Genomic DNA, 24,749 nt, shown 5'->3' on the forward strand with positions numbered 1-24,749 from the left:
AAATAAAAGTTAATAATAATTAAACTATTCCGTTTAATTCTGTTTCATTACTGGTTACAAATGTTAATCTCGACTTTAGGATTTAAAATATTCAGTATTATTGGATTATTTGGTGAATAATCAAATTGGGAAAAGAAACAACCATATAGGAAAAAAAGGTAACATGAAGAAATATATCTAAAAAAAACGACAAGATCATATATATATGAAGAGGAATATGAAGGAATATGAAGAGGAAGAAGATGTTAAGAACAAGGGAAGAATAAAAAAATTAGGCGAAGATGATAAATATAAAGAGAAAGAAAACGTTAAGATTAAGGAAGGAATAAAAATATTAAGAGAGGATGATGAATATAAAGAAAGAGAAAATTTGAACTAGAGAACATGTACACAAATTAAGATCAGAAGAATAATTGCAAATTAGTGATTAAATTATTGGCAACAAAAAACAAATAAACGAAATGATGATCAACTCCGACTTAGAGAGAAAATTGCCCGATAATATCAGAGAAGTAATGAACTAAAAGATAAGAATTTTAAGCAATTTTTGAAAGATCAGGCATTTATGCCTCGGTGTATGAGTTTCTTGTGATGCTATTTTTCAGTCGCTCTGTAGTTAACTTTAATGTTGTTAAAATTAAACAGAAATTCAAGAATAATTAAATAAAATTAAACTATAAAATAAAAAAATAAAAATAAATAATACAGTTCTAAATTATAATTTTCATTTAATATTTAATAATTAGGTGTTTCACCAAATCTATTACATATTCATAATGTAATAATGCCTATTAAATTACATATACACATTTTTAAAAGTACGTAAAATTTTATTTCACTAATAACATTTTTTTTTCAAAGATTTTTTTTATTGTTATAACTGAATTTTAATTGTAATTTTGTAAATTACAATTTGTATTATTGCAAATTTATTGTAATTTTTTCTTATAATCACGGGTTAATATATATTAATGAATCAATATATTTAAATTAAAAAAAAGTTAAAAAAAAGATGAAGTCTGATTCGAACCGATACGCCTTCCCTTGTAAGATCCAAATACTTCATTAATTAAAATGTTATTTGACTATAACTCTGGAAACAATGAAAATAAGTACCATTTATGATATATCGCTGAAAATCATCACAATGAAGGCTTATTACTGCAGTTACGAAAGGGTTCAAAATCCAGATTTTTTAGACTTTAGACTTTTTTGGACAGTTTTGGTCCAGTCGATTGCAGTCAAAAGGGGAAGTCCACATCCACATGTTACAACAGTCCTAAATCCAAAATTTTAACATCCTACGACTAATCGTATTTGAATTATGCAAGCGAGATACATACATACGTACGTACGTATAGACGTCATGCCGAGACTCGTCAAAATGGTTTCAGGGATGATCAAAATGGATATTTCCGTTTAAATCTGAAAAACGAAATTTTTGGCGATCACAGTACTTCCTTTACTTCGTACAAGGAAGTAAAAAGTTGATAATTTTTTCTTTCTTTTGGAATGGAAAGATTTTATGGACACCCTGATATATATATATATGTATGTGTGTGCGCACGCGCGCGCGCGTGTGTGTGTTTAAATAAATTTAAAAATCTGAAAAAAATTATACTTTATACAAAATTGTCACCGACATGCTCTTTACTTAACCTGTTTTAGTAATTGTCCTAATTAAAAAGCAATGTTTGTTAGCAGTGTTTTTTTTTTTTGGCACTCGTATTTTTTAATTTTTGTGTTTAATTTTTAAAATTTTTCTCATGTTTTGTTGGAGATCTTGGATTCAAAACTTAAAATTGACAGATTGAAATAAACGTGATTTTATATTTGATTAAAAGAAATGTTTTATCAATAAGAGTAAACATTATTACGATATTAGTGCTTTTTTATTATTATCGATGAAGATTTTAACTGAAATAATAGAATTGTAAAACTTGACCTGCGTAGCAAGCAAAGTTTTGCAATACATTGTCAGATTTTTTTTTTATCATTGCGATTACAAGATAAAAATAAGCTTTTTATCTGGTAAGTTCCAGGTTCAGATCCTGGTCAGACGTAATATTCTTTTACATGTTACAAAACTTTCATAGTGTTTCCATTTACAATTATTAAGCTTTTTTGATGAATTAATCATATAATTAAAATAATAATAATAATAAAATAAAATGCTTAGTAATTAATTAATAAAATTCATCGCATACAATAATAGAATAATTTTTCATTTATCACTTACGGGATTATGAATCTTTAGTACCCACGATCAATAAATAGTCTTATTATTATTAACGTAATGAAACACTGTTCCGTTATATATTGTTACATCATACATGTATAAACAGAAATCAACGCTTTAATGTGGTTCCCAGAAGAGAATCGATTTATAGCTAAATATAATCAAGCTTAAGGGGAAATATAAGCTTATATGTATACACGGCTATAATAGCTACGTACAACTGTTCAACGTAGATTAATTATGTATAAATTTTACTTGGTTTAGTTATTTCGTAATTACGTATAATAGAAGTCGTTTAATGTAGGAAGACTTGGAATAAATCACAAAAATTCTTTCCCGATTTATTTTCTGTTATTTTACCATTTTTTTTTTTTAATTTTTTACAAAATTATGTTTTGTAAAATTTATACTTAAAACTTTTATACACCAGGTATTAACAATCGTTTTACTAAATATAAATTATTTAATCGTACTAGCTAAAAATTGTACTGATCGTTATAAAAAATAATAACTTCTAAAAAAAATGCCGTAATAATCTTTTTATCAGGGAATATATTTTAGACAAAAAAATTCTGTTGTTAACTGTAAAACTGCTTCTATATGAAGAACGGCTAACAAAAGAACTACCTCTAGCCAGTAGCATAATTTTAAGGAAAATAAAATAACTTTCATAAAAAAAATTAATAAAACCCTAATTATTTTAAATTCTAAAAATTTTAAAACAATAAATCTAAAGGCAAGATAAATTTGAACCTTAAATTTTTTAAATAAAATTGGATCTTTTGTATTTTTATTATTTAATATTAAATATATTTGCGATCATTTTTTTAATTAGAGTTTTCGTATTATTGCATACTAACCAGTCCGTCTAGCCAGAACCTGAACCCTCAGGGCCCAGGTGAACCCCGGAGCCAACCCAGGGTCTCTTCGGGGTCTCCCGAGACCACGGGGACTACCCCAGGGCCGCAGAGCTCGCTTCGTTCGCCATTCCCGTGTTGCAGAGGGACGGTGTCCAGGACACCCGCACTGTTCGTTATACTTACTCATGATTGTGAGAATAATACTGTTAAATAACAGTTAATGTATTCAGTTTACCTCTTTCCCTATAATGATGTATATCCTTTTAATAGTATCGTTCATAACTAATAAAATTGTGTTATTTTACAAGAAAAATAAAGAAACGTACAAAATTGTGAGCCTTATAAGCGATATTTTGGCCCGTTAAACCGGCGTAAAATTTACATGAATTATACATGAAAACTTACATGAATTATACAGGTATTTTTCTGTTTGTTAAAAGACTGACCTAATTAAACGAGCGACTCTAATAACCGTATTAACCGGAATTTTTAAAACAGTTAAACGAATTTATATATATTAGTATTATCAAAGAACTCGCAGATATAATGAATCTAATAACGATTTTATAAAATAAAAACTTTTAATTTTATTTTAAATAAACTACTGGGTCAGTAATTTATTAAAAAAACACTATGAATGCATGATAAAGCTCTTTCTAGTACGCCCAGTATTGTTGTCTGGTTTTATAGAGGTGTCTTTTTTTTTTTTAGGAAAGCTAAGATAAGTATTTAACAAATTATCTATACTATTTTAAAAATTATCTTTTAATACGGAAAGATCTCATTAACTTTTGTTAAAATTCAATTATTTTCTTAAAAGTTTGTTTTTAAAAAGCCGGAAAACAAACAAAATTGTAAACACTGAAAGAATTACGTAGTTATTTAAACAACCTTGATTGATGCCACTAATTGTGTAATATAATTTATAAATTGCCAAACATTTCTTTTTTATTTTAGTTCCACTTAAAAGAAAACTAATATTTTTAACATATTAAATGTTATTACAATACCATTTATCACTTAGTGAAAAAAAAAGTAAAACGCACAGTAATTATTTGTTTTTGTTTAATATAAAGTATACATTAGGCTTAATACTGTTATTCCGGCCTCTTGCCTTTGTTTACATTTAATAGATAAAATAAAATTATCTTATCATTATGTGAAAAATAAATAAGAATGACTGACTGTACGCTACACGCTATATATTAGTATTAACAATTACTAGGTTTGTTTTTAAAAATTATATATATTTTAAATAAATTCTGGGCCTATTTACAAAATTTTAAAATCATTTAATTTTTTCTACTATTCTTTTCTCGCAACAACATATCATCACCGATAGGTTGGAAAATTAATTACTCGCTTCATATAACGGTAAAAAATCGTAATAATTAAATTTTTTATCAGTTTTCCGTTAACTACGTAATTTCATTTCATAACTGAAATATTTTTGTAGATAATTAAAAAAAAAAAAAATACTTTCTAACCTTTAAAAAAATAATAACGCCCTTTTTTGAAATGGAATTTTTTTATTTAACTCTTATTAACACAGTAATATTTTCACATTCATCTAAATTATGCATTTTTGACGAGTTATCGGCCATTTTACCCAGTTGGCTTAATAGAGATTTCAGTTAAGATTAGTTATTTTTGAAGTAATTTTTAGTAATTCAAAATAGTCGTTATTACGACGAGGATGATATGATATATATATATATATATATATATATATATATATATATATATATATATATATATGTACTAGCCGACCCGTCTAGCCGGACCCCGGACCCTCGGGGCTCTGGCCAGCCCAGGCGAATCCCGAAGCCAACTTACGGGCTCCTCGGGGCCTCCAAAGGACCTACCCCATGACCGCGGAACTCGTTTTGGTCGTCATTCCCTATTTGCCAGAAAAACCGGCGCTCTGGACACCCTTAGAACATGCTTCGATGCCATTCCTATCTAGTCCTCACCCCCTGGACCCCCTGCGCTGTTCTTGATCATCATGATTGTGAGAATAATACTGATAAATAATAATTAGAGAATTCAGGCTTTAAAGAAATCTAATAAAGAAACTAAATTACAAGAGACAAAATTATAGTAGCTTTCTTTTTCCTGTTTAGCCTCCGCGAATTACCGTTCAAGTATTACTTGAGGATGAATGACGATGACATGTATGAGTGTAAATGAAGTGTATTCTTGTACGGTCTCAGTTCGACCATTCCTGAGATGTGTGGTTAATTGAAACCCAACCACCAAAGAAAATCGGTATCCACGGTGTAATATTTAAATCCGTATAAAAGTAACTGCCTTTACTAGAACTTGAAAGCTGGAACTCTCGACTTCCAAATGAGCTGATTTGGGAAGACGCGTTTACCACTAGACCAACCCGGTGGAAGAATAATAGTAGCTATGGTAACTAAAGTACACACACCTTTTACGACGAAAAATTCATGACTTATTTCTTTGTTGAGAAGGCAGAAATATAATAATGAAGTAAAAGGACCAATCTTTTATTTCCTTAATGAATATCTTTAATTTACAACTTCATCCTCCTTGTGGGTGAAGAAATAATGAATATTTTTATGACCTTGGCCTGTGGCCTAATCCTTCTAATTTATAATACGAATGTATCCTGAAAATTTGAAACCAATCGATCGATTGGTTCTTTGAGATTTTTCAAGATAAACTACGTATTTCTAACTAAAAGCCATCTAATTTATGCCAATAAACATGAGTAAAAATTTGATTGCGATTGATGGAATAGTTTTTTTTATTTATCGTGAACAAACAAAAACCCTCTTCTTCTTTATATAATAATATAGATATAATTTATTTAACGTAAATGTAATTCTACTATTTTTGTAATATTATTTATTCGATTGATTCGAATCATTCAGTTCAAACCCAGCTTACACAGTGATAGAGACTTACAGTTCACAGTTCATTAATTCAATTCATTAAAGTTTGTACTTCAACCGGAAAATTTCCATCACTACTACTACTACTTATATTTATATATATATATATATATATATATAATTTTTTTTTCAAGATGAAATATACCTAAAATCATCTCAGTTGTGCCAAGAAACATGGATAAAAATTTGTTTCTGATTGATCGAGTAATTTTTTTGTTTACCCCGAACAAAAAAAATCCTCTTCCTCTTTATATAGTAGTATATATATATATATATATATATATATGTTCACATACATAAAATACACATGTATTAATGAGAAAGAAATAATTAAGCTAAATATTTGAAGTAATTAAAACGTTCTCCTAAGTTCAAAAAAAAATTGTTCCGAAATATACTTATTTATTTTAAGTTATCCTCGTTAAAATATAACAAATATCGTCTACTTACTAGTAACATCATGATGGATAAAAGCAAATCAACACTAAAAGGTATTTATTATAAGATATTTTTATTTACAGCATTCAACATACAGAGCCAATTTATTACAACTCAAGTTTTTATATAATTATCTACTTTTATATATCCCAATAGAATACACCGAGTCACGCGAACATGAATACCTTGCTAGCTAGAATAGCTTTCTTGGGGTTGACTTGTCTTAACTTTCATGATACGTTTTGAATGTTACGACTTAATGATTATAAATGGAATCGTAAAGTTAGAAAGAAAGAGTGAATGAAAAAAGAAGAAGATAACAGAAAAGAAAAAACCTAGATAGAAAGAAAGAAATTGAAAGAAACTCTATAAGAGTTTCACTTAAAACTAGAATGAGCCTTGAAGGAATTCAGTGGTGCCTTATACAGTTCAGTGTATGTATACTATACTCTCTTTTATTATCATTACTGTAAAGAACGTCATATATAAAAGCACTGCCTTAAGATATTCTGTATTACTAATACATGAGTTAAATCTAGATAAATATTCTACATTCTACACACAATATACAGCTCCATATTATTTATATTTAGCTAATGAAAACTGATATATATATTTTGTTCAATAATGATTACACACGATATATTATATAAATAAATAGGCTTGTCAGATCCGGGAACATGTTGACAATTGTAAAGCACAAAACAGTTGTTTGAAGCTGATTACGGTGAACTGAAACTGTCGCAACTAACACTTCTAAGAATAAATGGTTTAAAACTTTAAATTACTATTTTTAATGTAACCTTTTCATAAAAGAAAAAAAAATGCTGTTGAAGACATTGTAGGTAAATAAATATATAAAGAAAGAATATTACGTAAATTCGGATTTTATGAATAATTTAATAGTTAATTATATCTTTTCCGATAAGTTTTAAGTTTAATAATTCATTTCATAATTATAGAAAAAAAAGAATCAAGGCTCTTCTTATATTGTTTCCCAGTGACTAATTTTCCTAAAAGAAAGTAATAGTTATTGTGTAGTTATTATAATAGTTATTTTTCCTATAAGAAAATTAAAAAAAAAAAAACTAAAGAAAATTTATTTTTGATTAATACTTTTTAACTTTTTTCCCCGTTTAGCCTTCCGGAATCACCGTCAAATATTATTTCAGAGGATGAATGAGAATGATATGTATAAGTGAAATGTAGTTTTGTACAGTCTTAAGTCGACAATTCCTGAGATGTGTGGTTAATTGAAACCCAACCAACAAAGAACACCGGTATCCACGATCTAGTATTCAAATCCGTATAAAAGTAACTGCCTTTAGTAGGATTTGAACTTTGGAACTCTCGACTTCCAAATCAGCTGATTTGCGAAGACACATTCACCATTAGACCAACCCGGTGGGTTAATACTTTTTAACTTGTCTCTACTTTACGACCGTTTAAAAATTCACAGAACATTTCTTAAATTATTCTATTCTAACTAATAATTATTCTTTCCTTATCCTGGTTGTTTGTTTTAAAACGCAACCCAAGTAAAATACTTTTTTACAAAAGTTAATGCAATAATTTCGGATGAAGAGGTTGGCAGTACTACCTATTGTTGTTTTATAATCAGATGATATAATATTCTATTAGTTTTTTTTTGTTTACAGTTAGTTATTTTTTGTTATCTTGTTTTTTTTTTTTTTTTTTGCTAAGAAAAAATGGTTTTGTACACGGCAAAAAGGATTTTCATTGTTAAAAATTATTTAACAACTAAATCTTTTGTTTTGGCCTAAGAAACTTTTCAATTGCAGTTCTCGGGTAAGAATAACCGAATAAATCTTCCATTTGATAAAGAAATATAGAGAACCGGTCTCTATTTGCAATCGGAGACATAACCGGAAATATTTAGTACTTACGATGAAACATAGGAAGATGTTAGGGTAACCTTTTTAAACTTCCCTAACAAATCATTAGGAAAACTTGCACAAAAAAAGGAAAATCTCTATAAAGTGGCTTTAAAGCTATCCGGCTACTTAAAACCATATCGAATTCATGTATCACATGAATTACACCAGTTTGGCTGTGCTGTTAGGCTTCACTGCTGTCAATGGTTTAATCAGTTTGTTTGGGAGAGCATTACAGTGTTGGATAATATATTTTTTTACAGATGAGGCTTGATTTCATTTGAGCGGTTACGTTAATAGTAGGAATAATCGCCACTGGAGCTGCAAAAATCCTCACATCATCCATTCACGACCTCTACACAGACAAAAAAGTAGTGTGTGGTGTACTATTTCTAGCAGAAGAATAATTGGCCCCATATTCTTTGAAAACTATATCAAAGCAGAACTCTACTATGAACGCCATTTATAGCAAATTAAGAATCAAATGGGAGAAATTCGTGGTTTCAACAAGGTGGGTTGAAATAAGGGGGTACACGTCACACGATAAGAGCAACAGTAGACCTTTTCAGAAATCTTTTTGGTGAAAGAGTAATATCGACTGGCTTATGTCCAGCTAGGTCACTTGATTTTTCTCATGCGGATATTTTTCTCTGCGTATATCTACAAGGTTATATATTCAAAAATAATGCACCCACCATTTTTTTTTATTTTTTTTTTACCCTACCCCCAGGGCCGGATCCACAACAAAGCGAAACACAGTCCAGGGGGTTGTCTACTCAAACGGGCCTCCCCATCCGCTGGTCATAAGTCTAGTCCGACAGTTCAGCCTGCCGGTTAGGTCTTTTCATTGCCTGCCTCTAACCCTTAGGGCGGGGTATCCAAGCTCGACTATGTCGTTCCTGGATCCCACCTCAGAAGCCGGGACTCGGTCTTGATGCCAATGCTTCTAGTGAGAGCACCCTGTGCAGGGCACGCACACCGGGTCTCGGTCTTTTTCGCGGATGAGAGAGTGTACACAACAATGAAGATTTGAAAGCCAACATAACTGAAAAATTGAGAAACTGGAAGAGATACATTTCGAAAGGTTGCACGGAATATGAAAAATAGGGTAAATGCTTGCATTGATGGAAATCGTGTACACTTACAACATTTGATTTCAATATTGTTTTGCACATATAATTGTAATATTTATAACTAATCGCATTAAATATAGCACATAAATTTTCTTTAAATTGGGTTGCATTTTAAAACAAACACACTGAAGTTCTTGCCAAAAATGACGACATGATTGTCAGAGTGTAAAATGAGATGGATTATCGGTTTGATGTCTGGAGGGCTGTAATTGTTACTTATATTCAGTTACTCTAAGAAGTAAAATACACTTTAGACTTTGTACATTCTTAAATAAGACACATCATTTGTAATTGTAAATGTTATTAAGTAAATTTAATTTAAAACTCTGGAATTCTTTTTCAGACACCCGGCGATTAAAACGAGCAGATAGGTTAACCAACTGAAAAAAAAACCCTAAAATTTAATCAGTTACTTAATTCTTACACAAATTGTCCAGATTATCATTTTTCGCAGTTGAGATTTCATATTTTATATTTCTGGTGTCTTTGCTGATTAAAAACTATTGGATTAATCCATTTTTTCCTGTAATTCGATAATAATTTATTCATGCTTTTCAATTTATTTATTTTATATTATGTATAAAATTATCCTTTGAACTGTAAACTTCATTTTTAAGAAACAATGTATAAAATATTTTACGGATGATATATTGTGGTCAATATCACTAGAGAAAATAATATTACAGTTACATCAATAAATTGAACCATTAAACTGTTTATTAGATTTTACCGTTCTTAAGATGGTTAACCGAATTGATATAGTTAAATTCAAGTACACAAACTTCAGAATAAAAAACCTATACTCGATCGACTATTAAACTATTATGAATTCCATTTTTCAGTTATTAATTTACATGCAATTTTGAGCTAACTCCGCTTATCTTAGCGGCAGAAAGGTAACATCTCGACCTTTCAACCGGAGGTCCCGGGTTTGAATCCCGGTCAAGCATGCATTCTTCATACGCTTCAAAATTGCATTTTCATGTCCCACACATAAGCTTTAAGTTTATATGGCGATATCAACACAAAAAAAAAGGTTTATCTTATTTCTTACAGCATAGCCACCCTCATATATGACAGTCATGCTTATATATATATGGGTGTCTATAATATTACAAATTCTTCCATTTGCAGTCTCGACAGTCGGTAGGCATTACCGCAGAACTGCCACTCCTTCGAGCATCATGAGTTACTTATTCACCTCACGACCTGTCCTTTACAACTTTCCCACTTTTTCCCCGATAAAACTTGGTATTTGTTTTTATAATACCGTTCTTTTTACTGGGCAATTCATAATCTTTTTTTTTAAATCCATTATATAGTAATTATTTCGTTTTATTCGATTGTAAAGCAATTATATAAACTTTCTTATAATTTTTATTTTACGGAAAATCTTTTTATCCATTGAAAAAAAAATACTATATACAGGTTTACTTTATGTATGAAAAACTGTTTTTAATAGAATACGTACAAACTTTTTTTTTCTGAATAAAGAGTTTATCTGTATTGTACCGGTGTTGGTTTAAAAAGAATTACATTTCAGTTCAATTTTTTTTTAATTGTAATGATACCACTGTATTCGGTCTTTGTTTCATTTTTCGATATTTTTTTTCATTTTATTGAAGATTTTTTTGTGTTTTTCATTATAACTATCGTTCGTTTATTTTTAATTAACAGTGAAACGATTTTTTTTTTTTTTTTGACAAATGTTAAAATCAATCAAATTTCTGTCTCTCCCACGCATACGCGCATTCACACACACGCATGTGCACGCTCGCGCATAAGTAACAGAACCTTTTAAAAATGTTTAACCATGACTAATCTTAAAACCTGGTATTTATGTCCGGAGACTAACATTCAGTTATATTCTCTGATTAAATTACTACTCATCAGATTTAAGTTTTCTTCTACTTTCGTGCATTAGAAATAACCCAAGTTGTAAAATAGCAAAATCGCATACGCTAAAGCGTGACGGTTTTAGCCATCACGCGGCTAAATTCGCGTTCCGGGAAAGTCCTACAACTGTATTTTCAGCTTTTTTACAATACAATTTCTTTAACATAATTAAGATTCCATTTGAACACTTTACCAATAAAATAATTTTTAATTTTTTTAGACAACTACAAAAGATTTGTTAAACAATTTTCACTTTGTCAGAATTGTCTTAGCGTAAGGAGATAATTTTTCGGTCATGCATTAGGAGAAAGGTAAGAATGTTTGTTTTATATTTTCATTCCTTTATGAATGGTGATACAAGTTACCTTTCTGTACATGCTGAATTACAAAAAAACATTGCGTAAAAAATCCCCTCACTGTTGAACGACGTTGAGTAATAAATGCAATAAAATAACTTTGACGTGATATAACTTTGCCACAAATTTACGACTATGTTCCATCCGGCTGTACTTAAGTATGCATCAAATTCCTAAAGTGATCCAATGATACTAAACGACATGCAAACAAAAATATTTGTGGTTTTCTAATTCTTTATATGGTATGTATTTTTTAAACTAATTGCGAAAATAAATTAATTCTAGTTGATTCGCCCAATTAAATTCACATAGTTAATTATTCGGAGGCTAAAAATTACTGTTGAATTTTAAAAGAAATTTAATAACTTTATAAAAAAAATTACTGAGACTGATTACTTACAAAACTTCCTTGTACTGAATACTTGTGATAAGATTACGTGATTGTGTTTGTGATTGAAATAAACGTTCAACGTTACGTACAACTTTCCATTAACCGATGCACTGTTTACAGTTACATTATTAGATAATATTGATCTAGATATATTTAGTGAGAAGTTTTATTTTCAAGTAGTTATTTTTTTGCTTCTACATAAGATTTTCGTGACGATCGTTAATAATACATCTTAAAAGTTTAAATAAATGAAATAATAAATACTATTTTTCAATTAACTTCCGTTACAACTTCATAGACCGCAGACCACTCCTTCTCAAAGTGGGCCTTCTTTTAGTGCTGGAGGCCTTCAGAGGCGGGGGGGGGAAGAACCAGAATAAATTCTTCTTTGAATATAGTCTACGGCATTGATTCTCAAACTTTTTCGCCCACCGCCCACATCTAGAATCAAAAATTCTAGCGCACCCCAAAATTTTTAAACTTACCATCCGTTAAAAATAATAATTGCAATTGCTGTTTTTAAGATGCGTTCTTAAAAACAGCAATTGAAATTATTGTTTTAAACGTGGGTTATCCTATTTCTGAGTTGAAACTTACATTTCTTCACAGTTTACATAACATTTTTGTTTGAAATATCAAGAAAACATACTTTTTCTTTTTTTCAATCGGCCATCGCCTTCCTAGACCGCCTGAACGCTCCCAATTTTCTGTGGGTCTTCTACCGCCCCCCCTGAAGGCCTCCAGTACTAAAAGGGGGCCCACTTTGAGAACGAGCGGTCTACGGTCTACGAAGTTGTAACGGAAGGTCGTCTATTCATTCTGCTTTTGAATCCGACCCTGTTGTACATCATGTTTTAACCGAATCTCTTCGTTCTGCTCTCACGGGATACTGATGTTCGGAAATTTTCCTCGAATATTTGAAGCGTTTCTGAAATATCCAGAATGAGTAGAAGCCGCCCAGTGTACCAATTCTTTCCTCGATCGAATAAAACATTTTATAAAAACACAACTGCAAAGAACGATAAATACTATATTAAAACAAACCGTTTACAACTGAAAGCAGTAGACGAGACTAGTAACATACACATTTGTAATGGCGTTTATAGTGGCAGTGACGGTAGCAACGTTAAAGGTAATACTCAAATAACTGCGGTTCGAGCCGCCTCGTTTCACTTTTAAGTTTCTCCTCTGGTAAATATTTACTCAGGTCTTATTTTTATTTATCTTATAACAGTTTAATATTGAAGTAAAATTGTAAAACTTGAACTAAATTGTGTTCATTAGTTAGCTATGTAGTAAGATTGAGGAAATATTTTTAGAAAAAGTCAAGATTTTATTTTGGTGTTTGTTTTATCAAAAATTAAATAAATCGTTGTATATGATATTGGTTAAACCATACCCTTCTTTCCAACCGAAATTTAACACCCTTTTTGTAACAGTGGTTCGATTAAAATTCTGTGTTTTTAAAATGTTTGAATCGTTGGTGACCATTAGTATTTATTAAAAAATCTGATGTGGCCATCACATGATTTCCTTGTCCGTCTATTAAATTACATATACACATTTTTTTTTTTTAATGAAATTTTGTTTCATTTAATAACTTCTGATATTTTTTTATTTTTTTTTTATTTTTTCATTGAATTGTTATTTATTGTAAAATATTTTATACAATCCGAGGTTAATAATTATTAATAAATCAATATATTTATATTAAAAAAAAAAGTTAAAAAATAAAGTCGGATTCGAACAGATGTGCCTTCTCCTTGTGCGATCCAAATATTTCATTAATTAAAATGTTATTTGGTTATAACTCTGGAACCAATGAAAATAAATACCACCTATGATATATCGTTGAAAAACTCTCAATGAAGGCTTATTACTGTAGTTAAGAAAAAATCCAAATTTCTTTGGGCTTTGGACTTTAATGGGCACTTTTGGTTCAGTCGCTTGCAATTAAAAGGGAAAGTACACAACTAGATGTTACAACAGTTCTAAATAAAAAATTTTAACATCCTACGGCTAATCGTTTTTGAGTTATGCAAGAAGATACATACGTAGGTACAGACTTCACACCGAAACTAGTCAAAGTGGATTCAGGAATGGTCAAAATGGATATTTCCGTTGAAATCTGAAAAGCGACATTTTTGGCGATCAATTATTTCCTCCTTTACTTCGTACAAGGAAGTAATAAAAGAAGTAATAAACCGTATCAAAATTTGTATTATAAAACAATGGAATTAACTCTGAAAAGAAATCCATTTAAAATATACTGTACAGTATTTAGTGTTCTTAATATATATATGATGCATGAAGTACGTCATCACTAATGTACTTTCAACTCATTTGACCTGAATACTTGTGGAAGAATACCTTATAGCAATGAATGAAAGGTACTGAATGAAATGAAGTGTTATCAAACGATTAACAGCAAATGCAAAATGTGTTAAATCAACTCTTTATAAATACAGAGTGTTTCTGAAATGGTGGACTGCCTATACTTTTTTGGATTCTACTTGTAAAACTAAACAAAAAATATCCGTAGAATAAATTGCAATTTTATCTTCGTTCTCCACCTGGCTGCCATATTGTTATTTTTATCTAAAAATGTATATCTCAAGTTCTGATAGAGGAATCACATTAATATTTGGTAAGCGTCTTGATAATACATTTTTAAAATTAGCAATAAATCAAGACTTAAATACCTTCGCATATTACAAAATGGCGGTCATGTTTATTTTTCAGTCCGTTATATCTCCATAAATATTAGTTTTATCAAAATGTATGTTACTAAAATATTAAGCCTTTTATTTTGAAAAAAAATGCATTTTATTTTTTTAAATCGGTTAAAAAATAGGCGAGTTATGGCAGAAAATTAATGTTTTAATTTTGTGTCTGTTTTCATGGCCTCCAATTTACGTTCAATTCGATTAAATAATAATTAATTTTATTTATTGTTAATTTTAATATTGTAAATTAGTATTGCCGATGATTCTCCTTGTAGAATTCCTGATCTTTTGCTAATTTAAAAAATGTATTATCAAGACGCTTACCAAATATTAATGTGATTCCTCTATCAGAACTTGAGATATACATTTTTATATAAAAATAACAAAATAGCGGCCATGGGGAAAACGAAGGAGAAGTTGCCATTTTTTCTAAGGATATATTTTGTTTAGTTTTACAAGTAGAGTCGGAAAAAGTATAGTCAGTATACCATTTTAGAAACACTTTGTGTGTGTGTGTGTGTGTGTGTGTGTGTGTGTGTGTGTGTGTGTGTGTGTGTGTGTGTGTGTGTGTGTGTGTGTGTGTGTGTGAGAGAAGGAGAAGAGAATAGATATTTAGAATAACAGTGTAAGATATGGCCCTAATAATTTACAAAACGAAAACAGCTAGCTTAAGATTATGTTATATGGTTTCATTTGTTTGTACAGCTGTTGTAGATTGTTTCTATTTCCTACCGTTAAGAATGGTTGTGATATGATAATAACAGAAGTAATGGGATATTAGATTGTATTTGTTTTTATTGATTATCGATATCAATTTTTTTTATCTATTACTATGATAACACTTGTCGATCACTTTGAATTATCATCTTTGTGACATTAAAAATCTAACTTCGTATAAAATAATTTGTTTGTGTTTAGGCAATTGTTTACTTCAATATTATATTTATAACCCCATTTCTATTATCTTTATACGGATGACATGTGACTGTTTATTTAATCTTTTAGAGAGGAAAGGGTTGTTTGTGATTGTTGATGTTGTGCGTTGATGCGTACACGAAAAAGAATCATATGTTAAAAACCATATTGGTATTATACTATCATCAGCTTGTGTCTGATCTGAAAGAAAACACCTAGTGTATTATCTGAAACCTTTATTTTTTTTTGTTTTCTTATATATATATATATATATATATATATATATATATATATATATATACAATCTAGTCTTCCAGATGTTGGCTGTCATTTAAAAAACGTATCACGAATTACATCAAGCTTTAAAAAAATTATTTGTAACCCTGTCTACTCGAGATTCATTCTCAGATGGTGCTTAATTACTCGTATCTGGTGTCAGCCTGGTTCCCCTTTTACTTTCGAGCTTTAGCCCACCCATATTAATCGATGTTATTTAATATCTTTTTAAATGTGACCAGTGACATTTTCCTTTCTTTACGTTAATCAATATCTTCTTGCTTGATCAAAGATCTTAATTGTGTATTCAAAACTGAATAACTTAACAAATTTGTTGATGTATTTATCCGATCGTCCGGGTATTTATATTAAATTCTAATTATATAAACAAAAAATAGAATTTTTTTTTGTTTTTTGAAAGAAAAAGCCCTTTATTCTTTATATATTTTCATGTACCTATCCTTTGTTAAATCTATATAGTAGTTTTGATGAAACTTGACTTGACTTTTCCTAATATCGTTAAATTTCTTCCAGATGAAAAATATTTCGTCTCTTCTCTTTTACTAAATTCAATTAGCTAAATCTTTATTCTATCAAGATGTGTAGGCAGGTTTATTAGCATCTCTTTTTTGTTGAAATAAAACATATATGTATATACTTCTGTATTTAGCTGAGCTCTTGGTCTATTAAGTCAGAATGTTTTGTTAATTAGTTAACAGAAAATTATTATGATAGATATAGTATGAAATCTAAAAAACGGTAGCATTAAGAAAGATTTACATATATTGTTAAAATGCCAATGTTTTGCAGTCAGCAGTTGCTCCCGAACAACGCAACCCTATATATGACTAAAAACACGGCACTTCTACACCGCATTAATAACAGCTAAATAATCAACACTTGCCGATATTACGAGGTTTTGACGGTTAACAGAGGGTAGGTTGAAAATGTATACTGGGTAGATCGGATATGTTGAGGAACTTATTTTGTTGAAGGAAATTCTTTAAAAAAACCTTATTACAAGATATGTTGGTGAATTCGTTCCACATTATCAGTAATAAATAAACATTTAATTATAAAATAGATTAGATTACGATTCACGCTTTATGCTGTAAATCGTCTTTTTTGTTCCGAATACCAAAACCTATCTGGAAATAAAAATAGTGAATTATGTTAAAAAGTAAATTTTCAAATAAACGTAAAAGAATATTTAAAAAGTAGTGAATAAATAAAAAATAACACTATACCTTTGATAAATAATAGCAATTACCTTGTAATGAGGACGCCGCAGAAATACGTCTTGCGTAATTTGACTGGCATTTCTAACGTAGCCATGGCAACGGATACGGAGTCGTTGCCACAGCTACAATCTGTGGCAAAGCCACCAAATTAAAGAGTGTATACGTCCGTGAAAAATTACATTTTATTTTCCATTTGGGATCTATGTGAAAATGTGGTTACTAGCGGTGACAAAGCGGTATTTTAATAGCACGTGTTGAATCCGGCTAAAATGAACCGATACTGTCAGACTTTGACCTTCGATTTGATCAACTATATGAAAATGCTATTGTTTAAACATCTGCTATAAACACTTACTATCAAAACATGTGGCTTGGTGCTTGGGTTCTTTTTTCAAACAGGAATTTTAGTTTCTTATTGTAGCCCAAAGTTTGAAAATATATTTTAGTAAAATTTTATTGCATTAAATACATAAATAAGCTTTAAAAATATCTATAATAAATAAATAGCAGAACTAATCAGTTCTCTAAATTATGACTTCCGGTGTCAGCACTAAATTAGAAAGAAACAATTACCAACGATTTACCAACCCTTAATCTGGTATTATGTTTAAAGAATTGAATCGTATCATTTTTTACTTCCTTGTACGAAGTAAAGGAAGTATTGTGATCGCCAAAAATTTCGGTTTTAAAATTTCAACGGAAATATTCATTTTAACAATCTCTGAATCCATTTTGACTCGTTTCGGCGTGACGTTTGTACGTACGTATATTTGTATTTATCTCGCATAACACAAAAACGATTAGCCGTAGGATGTTGAAATTTTGAATGTAGGACTGTAGTAACATTTAGTTGTGCACCTTCCTTTTTGATTGCAATCAACTGAACCAAAGGTGTCCAAAAAAGCCCAAAATCCAAAAACGAAATTGGATATTGAACTTTTTCTTAACTGCAGTAATAAATTGAGAGCTTTTCAATGATGTATTATAAGTGGTACTTATTTTATTATTTCCAGGGTTATAGCCAAATAAAACTTTAATTAATGAAATATTTTCACCTTACAAAGGGCACATCGATGTTTTGAAACGCGCCAACATATAATAAAAGAATGAAGCTAAGAAAAGTAAACAGTACTCAACGTACAAACTATCAGACGTAATTAGAATAGGAAGAGTTACTTTTTATGGACATTAAATCCAAACGAAGGAGAATAGGTTGATTAAAAAATATTTAAAAATTGCAAGTTAATCCATTACAGTTAACCGATAGATAAAGAAGTTAAAAGAAGCATAGAAGAAATAGGCATTAAAAGGAAGATATTATGAAACGGAAAACCTTTAGTAGAGAGATTAAGAAATTTAAAGGTATCCAGGTGTTAGAAAACAAAAAAGACCAAGAACACCTGGTCGGAAGAAAGAAAAAAACAATTTAGTGAAATAATGAAAGAATACTGGAAGAAGAGAAGAAATTGCAAGATTATTTTATGACATCAAAAGGTGTTTAAAATCGGCAAAAGAAGAAAAAAGTTGATGTGTTATTAAAGAGAATTCAACAACGGTAAATTATTTTTGAAAAATCTATAAGATAAAATAAAAATTAATCGTATGGATTTTGAAAATCTATTACAACGTAGAGGAATAATTATGTTTCAAAACCTGCTTAATCTATTTACTAATCTTGCCTGTAATAATCAAACAGTGTTAGACTTTTGGAGTCATAAGAGATATAAAACAGGCTCCTTTTATGCATTCACTTTAAAACATTTTCCTGATAAAATGTATGAAAAGTGTTTAAAGGGAATCAATCAACGCAAAAATAACATACTAAATCTCTGTATAACTAATGATAGTTACATGTTAGTTACATCTGTTAGTACATTTCCAAGGTATTGTGTAAAAACAAAGTATTACACTTTTTTATTAAAAATGTAAATCAATTTTTCTCGTTAACGTAATGTTTAACGACTTTATTTTATTTAAATCTCATTTTTACAATTTATAACTATAAACTTTCGTCATATAATTTTACTTTTGATTATATTGTTCTGAGTATACTTTAAATTACTTTTTACCTAGATGACATTCAAAGATTTTTCGTTTAAGATGTTTTTTTAACAATATTAAGTAAAACGATTACCGTTTAGGAATTTTTAATAAATATATATAATTTTAGTAAGCTTTTAAATGAGGTATCATTAATTATTTTTATTACAGTTTAATGGATTTTTTAAAAGTTATATAGTGTAGTTTAAAAAAAAAATTATAAAAAGTTAAGATGAATGTTGTTCCATTTGGTTACATTCTTTGCTACCGGAATTCAAATTAATTTTTTTTTTTCTTAAGTCGTTATATTAGCACCTTCATTAAAGTAAAGAAACAACCTCAACGGCTATTCGTTTATGTTAAAAAAAGAAGAAAAAAAATTATCCGTGTGAATTAAGTGAGAGATGTGGTTTGTATTTCGTTACCGTCCTGTTGAACATTAACTGAAGAGATTTATTTACTTCTAATAAATTATAATTTTAATGCGTTTTAAAAGAATTTGCTTTCTCCTTTATTCTACCTTTTGTATAACTGAAGAAAATTATTATTTTTTATTTATGATTTTATATTTTTATATAAAAAATTATATTTGTTCACCAGTGGGGGTGAACAATTAGATAAAATTAGTGGGGGTACTGCTCCAGAAAGTTTTTTGCCTTTGTTTTAAAATTGTGAAAAAGGAAACAAAAATGTACAAAAAGAAAATTTATTCAGAAACTTGCTAAAATCTTAAAAGAACAAAATTATGGACAGGCCATAGTTAAATTTTTCTGTAACCGAAAAAAAATTAGTCAAATAAAATAACTGGAAGTAGAATAATAATCTAATATTACACTATCACCTTAAAGAATATGGTACACGGTTTTTAAGTAAAAAAAAACTACCTTTCACCAACAGGCCAGGGTCAGCACTGCGGAGCAACAGTGCTCGCTCTCCCTCACAGCCTTTCGTGCAGCTTCCTATGTATGCATGCGCACAACAGCCAAACACCACGCCGCTGGAACTGTGAAACGCACAGTTCCATACAAAGATTTTTGTATCTTTTTCATAAACTGGAGGATGGCTACTTAAAGATTATATATTGTACAAGTATAAAGAAAGAATTAAAAAAAAAGGCCTCATTACATTAAATGTTATCGATAATATCCTTTCTTTTTTCCTGTTTAGCCTACGGGAATTATCGTTCAGGTATTACTTCTGAGGATGAACGAGGATGATATGTATGAGTGTAAATGAAGTGTAGTATTGTACGGGCTCAGTTCGACCACTTCGGAGATGTGTGGTTAGTTGAAACCCAACCACCAAAGAACACCGGTATCCACGATCTAGTATTCAAATCCGTATAAAAATAACTGATTTTACTAGGAGTTGAACTCTGGAACTTTCGACTTCCAAATCAGTTGATTTGGGAAGACGCGTTCACCACTAGACCAACCCGGTGGATTATTAAAAATATCAAGTGGAAATAGTTGGTGCTGCAGTTCCACAGTGCCTATACGGAACGGAATAGATCGCAATAATGGCGGGAGTTTTAATATTTCTCCCTACAGATCGCAGTGCCGGGAGAATGCCCCTTGCTGCTGTATCTTTCCATTATCGGACGGGTTTCATGGGTTATTTAGTGGCGGTTATAAATTTTAAGTTTTATTTATGGACGGATATGGTAATTTGCGTTTCTATCCGTTTGGACCAGCGTGAAATTTATTTACTGGGTGTGATCATGGGAGACTAAGCTTTTGAGCCTCGTACTCCCGGCGTGATTCCCCTTCAGTCCGTTCGCTGAAGTCCTTTCGGTACTAGCACCTTATGGGCTAGCAGGAATACGCGTACCGGGGCTCTAGTTATTTGGAGAGAGCAATGCGCCCCCTTCTCCGGAGGGAGTCGCATGTGCTGACTGAATTAAATTGTAAGTTTTGAGGATGGAAGATAAAAAGATTGTAGATCTTCATTTTCTTTCGTGGTTGTTGTTCGCGATGTTTCTCTGCTGGACTCTTCTAACGGACTCTAGTCCGCAGTGCCTATATGCGAGCCGCCATTGTTATTCACGATATCATCTATAAGTGTCATTATAAACATTGGATTACCTTAATCTGTTTAGATAATTTATTACTTCGTTATTATATGTGTAAGTATGATTTTGTACTCTTGATTATGCTATTATATATAATATAAAACAAGGCTACAAGTTTTAAATCTGTTAAAAATTAAAAAATACGACTGCCAAAAAAATACTGATTTCGTCACCTGTTGTTCTACAAGGCGTTTTTAAAACCAATATGGACCTGTGGGATACAACTTTGGGGTTCGGAAAGCAACAGTAATATCGACATCATCTAAAGGTTCCACAATAAAGTGCTGAGGAACATTTTGGAGGCGCCAGGGTTTGCGAAGAACAAGGAGATCCCCGATTACCTAGGGATGTCATCTAATTGTGAATAAATCCACCGTTTAAGTGCAAACTATGTACTTAAGCTTAACACGCACGAAAATCATCTAGCTTTTAACCTTTTGGATAATAGTGAAGGTGTGAGACGACAGAGTGCATGTATTGGATCTAGAGGTTGTGATGCATTGAATATCCTTTAGTTACTGAATTTTTTAGTGATAACATTTATAAATTATTTTAATTTAGTAATATAAATCCCTTTGTTTTGTTATTTATGAATTGTTTAAGTTTCACGGTTTTACTTTGTTTCTTATACTATGTGACTAGTGCTAATTTGTTATATGTCTTCTTTTTTTCTCATGTATGACTTGTGACAATTTATTTTGTACTCAATTGTTTGTTCTCTTCTGTTAGGCATTTAATTTTATTGTTCTCAATACCTATGTTAAGTTATTTAGCTTTTTTTTTTGTTCTTAACCGTTAATCTTCGAATTGTTCGTACTTTGTTACGCTTAGTTACATTTTTATTCGTTATACTTTTTACTGTATTGTATTTTGTTTAAACTTTTATTGCGTTGTCTTGAAGGTATCACTAGATACCTCCCTTCACGTCATTATTATTCTTTAAAATTTACTTATAATTTCATTGTTCAGGAAACTGATTGTAAATAAAACAATACACAAAAAAAAGTTCGTCCCCTAGTAGTCGAAATCGGAAACTTCTGGGCACGATTTTTGAAATTCGCATTTGCTTTTCAAATGAGCGCACTCTGAGCGCGTTAGGCGTGCGGGTGACAAACAATGCTGTTTTATATAGGATAATTAAAGAGCACGCGGGTGACAATTTTGTATCATATATTTTTTTTTAAATTTATTTAAACATTTATATTATAAATTTATTTAAATATTTTTATATATATATATATATATATATATATATATATATATATATATATATATATATGTGTGTGTGTGTGTGTGTGTGTGTGTGTGTGTGTGTGTGTGTGTGTGTGTGTGTGTGTGTGTGTGTGTGTGTGTGTGTGTGTGTGTGTGTGTGTGTGTGTGTGTGTGTGTGTGTGTAAGGTAGAGAGAGAGAGAGAGAGACTCCTGGTAACGTAAGGATTCAAACGCGAGGTCATACATTTAAATCGGTTCTACCGTTGAGCTGCTATGATGGAACAAACATGCGTACATACATACACCCTGAATACATTACACTTCTTTTTGGGCAGTCAGATAACTATAAATAACGAAAAAAGAATTATCTTTTCCGAATAAAATAAAAAAATAATTAATTATTGGAATCAAAGGAGCGGTTTAAGCTGATTAAAATCATATAATAAACTTTTGAAATAGAGTACGAGAAAAATAAGATCCTCATTTCAAATTGTAGAATATGAGATGCTCCTAGAAGTGTTCTAGGCCCTTCACTTTCCGTAGTATATATTAATGATATTTAAATATGTGACTAATCGACTAATCATTATTATATACCAGAGGGTATATATATATATTTATAAAATATGGTTAGAATGAGCTGCATTATCAATTTAAAAAAAAAAGCCTTCGTTAGATGGAATGTAATTTAAAATTTGGATAAAACTGGTGGCATGTGTTTTTGAGGGAGATGAGACACTTTTGACCGATCTAAATTCATTTCATTAATGATAATAGTAATTTTTTCTCCATTATATAAAATTTTTGGATATCTAATGAGATTATAAATTTTCTTGGGATGACAAAATTAATTTCGTTTTAATTTTCAAGCATTTAAATCATTGCCCAAAGTTGGTATCATTATTAAATATTTACTATCCTACTATGTATACCACCATTAAAATACTCGTAATAGTGTTTTTCTTGGAGAAACATTTACGTGGAGTAAACTAGTTTTCCAAATTCAAAACTAGTGGGTTTTAGCTTTTTATTTGGTACTGTAAAAATATTTCATAAAAAACTGTTTGTAAAAGATTTTTCAACCAAACACTTTTAATTAAAATTTTTGTTTTTTGAAACAATACACCACTGATGATTAATTTAATTACATTAAATTGATAAACGTGAATTGTCTGCATACTTGTTGAATGTGTTATAAAATATCTATTGAAATAGTTAGCATATAATTTAACACCTTATAATTATTATTTTAGATACTACTGATTTTATTTACTGGTACTTACTATCTTCATATAGTTTCATAATTGTTATATAGAGTGAGCCAAAAATAACAACGGTTTTAAAACTCTAATCAAACAAAAAGTTTATTACAAAATCAAAATTATTTTTACATACTTTTATAACACATGTTATTCGATTATGAGTGGAATATAATGTTAGACAAATGTCCTCCAAGAGTCTATTGGTATATCGTCATTCTTTTCTTGAAGTTTTCATCAGCTTCAAACATAGGTCTGGTTTGATTTCTGCAGTCACTCGTTGATCTCCCTGTTTAGCTCAGTAATTGGAGAGTTAAACCTTGGACTTAGAAATTCCCAAAAAGTTATCATACGGCAATAAATCTATGATATCGTTGGCCACGTTTGATCGGCATGGTTTGAAATAAGCCTGAGAATTCCTCAATTAACAAATCGAAAGTTTCTCCTGAAGTGTGACATGTTGCATCGTTTTGTTAAAACTACAGGTCATTGCCGCCAGTCGAACTAATAATGGCCAAAAAAAATCTGTCACCATGTTACGGCATCTTTCACCATTAACCGTAGTAGCATTTCCGACCTCTACCTCAAAAACGTATGGGCCCATAACTCTTATCAGACCAAAATACACACTAGTGACTTTTAATGGATGTAACTAATCCTTATGAAGAACTCATGAAATCTCTCTCCCAGATTGGATAATTTTGCATGTAGACAAACCTATGTAGATGTAAGTGTTTCATCTCTAAACATTATCGTTTTTTACAAAACCATTGTTTACTGCTTGACGCTGCAACACAAAATTAGCAAACTCTTGGTGCTTACGATGATCTCTTGGCTTAAGTTGTTGTGTTAACCGTATTTTGTGCGGGTGTATATGCAA

This window comes from Lycorma delicatula, chromosome 10 (assembly GCF_047948215.1).
Source record: "Lycorma delicatula isolate Av1 chromosome 10, ASM4794821v1, whole genome shotgun sequence".
In the NCBI taxonomy this organism is placed as follows: Eukaryota; Metazoa; Arthropoda; class Insecta; order Hemiptera; family Fulgoridae; genus Lycorma; species Lycorma delicatula.